This window comes from Callorhinchus milii, unplaced genomic scaffold (assembly GCF_018977255.1).
Source record: "Callorhinchus milii isolate IMCB2004 unplaced genomic scaffold, IMCB_Cmil_1.0 Scaffold10, whole genome shotgun sequence".
Lineage (NCBI taxonomy): Eukaryota > Metazoa > Chordata > Chondrichthyes > Chimaeriformes > Callorhinchidae > Callorhinchus > Callorhinchus milii.
This window is the reverse complement of record NW_024704751.1, coordinates 9,244,510-9,246,912: the sequence shown is the minus strand read 5'-3', so window position 1 is coordinate 9,246,912 and position 2,403 is coordinate 9,244,510.

Below are 2,403 nucleotides of genomic sequence, written 5' to 3'. Positions count from 1 at the left end.
CTCTCTCGCTCGTCTCTTTCTCTTTCTCTCACTTTGTTTAGATCTTTCCTCCCTCTCCCTGGTCTGTCTACAGCCACTTTAGGTCTGTGTCTGTATATTCTCTCTCTCTCTGTGTCCTGTCCCCATCTCCTCCCTCCAGTCCATTCTCCGCCGTGTGCCCTGTGTCCTGTCTGTGTGTGTGACTGTGAGACTGTGTGTTGGGTGATTCTGATTCTCATTCAATCTGACACGTCAATCATTTCCCTCTGTCACTGCCAACCCGCCGGGGAGTGTCTCGAAATCACAATCACAAACCCTTTCCTCAGCGGGGAATGTCTCCAAATTACAACCATGGACCCTTAATAATAATAATAGTCCTAATAATCCTTGCATTTGATGTAGCACTTTATCGTGTTGTTGAGACGCCTCAAAGCTCGTCACAGAATATTACTGCAGAGAGGAACGACTGTGTATTTTTGTGGGCGAAAAGCAGGAGCCAATTGCGGGCGCACAGCAGCGTCCCACCAAACAGTCGTAGGTTGAGTGAGCAACTTTTTTTCTTGGAGGGATTATTACTCCTGGAAAGCGATCCGTCAATCGACTAACAAGAGGGTTCCTTACTTACTGCTAAGTAAACAGAGGCGTGTGGACCCGTGCCATCAAGGAGCATCTTCAAATTGCAAACATTACCATATTTAATACTTGAAACAGAAATGCGGAGATCTCCACACATGTAATATAATTTCCCCTGTGTCTACAATGGAGCGCACACTCTCTCCCTGGAGGGACACACCTTGCTCACCTAATCCTGGAAAATATTAGGCATAAATTGGCGAGAGAGTGCAAAGACCATAGAACAGGTGGTTGTGTTCAGGAAGTCTGCACATAGCTAAGGATCAGACGTGAATGAAAACAATGGGGATTGATTTTCTAATAATTGTTTCTACACTGAGGGTTGTTAGGAGTGCCGGAGGTGGAACCTTGGGTGAGACGGAATCGGTATTTAGCTTTTAACTAATCAGACAAACATCTGAAAAGGAGAATGTAAACAAATTTGAGGAAAAGGGAGAAGAATGGGACTAAATGGCGAGCTCGTGCAGAGAGGCAGTGCAGGCATGATAATAATAATAATAATAATAATCCTTGCATTTGATATAGCGCGTTTCACGTCTTCTAGACATCTCAAAGGGCTTCACAGAATACTCTGTAAAGTGAATCGACTGTATATTTGTGGGCGAAACTCGGCAGCCAATTGCGCACAGCAGCGTCCCACAAACAGTCGTGGATTGAAGTGACCAATTTATTATTGTTTTTTTTCCTTGAGGGATTATTATGATGGACAGCTAGGATTAGGTGACCAAGGTGCTAAGTTTCTATGTTCCATATTTGTTAAATTAGGCACAAGTTGGCGACAGAGAGAAGCTTCAAACTGCGGTCCCTGACAAAGATAAAATAAATAGGAACAGTCACAAGCTCCATCCCACACTGCAGAGACTGTGACATAGACTTTGGTGATTTCCCCCCAGAATATGTGTGGGCTGCAGTGTAAACAGTTCTCTCAAAATGGTAGCCACTTAGAGGAATTGAAATGATTATCATTTAATTTCAAACATATTAAAAAGTCAGTGTTTAGAGAGACTCTGTAACCCGTTTACTACCAGTAGCTGTTTCTGACAGCATCTTGGCAATGCCTCTGAGCCCAGGGGTGTGTCATTAATAATAATAATCCTTGAATTTGACATAGTGCCTTTTCACATCTTCGAGACGTCTCAAAGGGCTTTACAGAATATACTGTAAAATGAATTGACTGTCTATTTTGTGGGAGAAACGCAGCAGCCAATTGCGCACAGCAGTGACCCACAGTCGTGGATTGAGTAACCAAAGTATTTTACTTTTTTAAAGGATTATTACCCCCGGAAAACCGATCCTCCAATCGACTAACAACCGCGTTCCTATTTACTGCTAGGTAAACAGGCGTACGTGAGGAGTAAAGAAACGTGCCCAATGTTTTGTCCTGCCCGGGAATCGGACCCATGCTCTAGCCACTAAACTACGGGTTGCACAATTACAAGCCGCTCAGATTCAGAGGGGACCTTGTCATAATAATCCATTGTGTTTGATGTTAAAATGTCACAGAAATCTTTTCCATGGAGTGTATGTGTGTGTGTGCAGGATGTGAGTGTGAGATCCCGCCTGGGAACCTCTAAAGCTTTATTGCATCAGAGGAATGTTGACTGTATTGCGATCCCCTCTGTAAATAACCAGTGACACTAACGTCAACACTGGTAAGTTAATGCACATTTCTCTATATTCACAAATCTGGATCCTGTGAACTTTTTAATCTGAAGCCTTAAATTTCTGAAACTCTTGAACCTTAATCTTAGAATTTAAGAAAATGTAACATTTTCAAACACTCTTCAATTC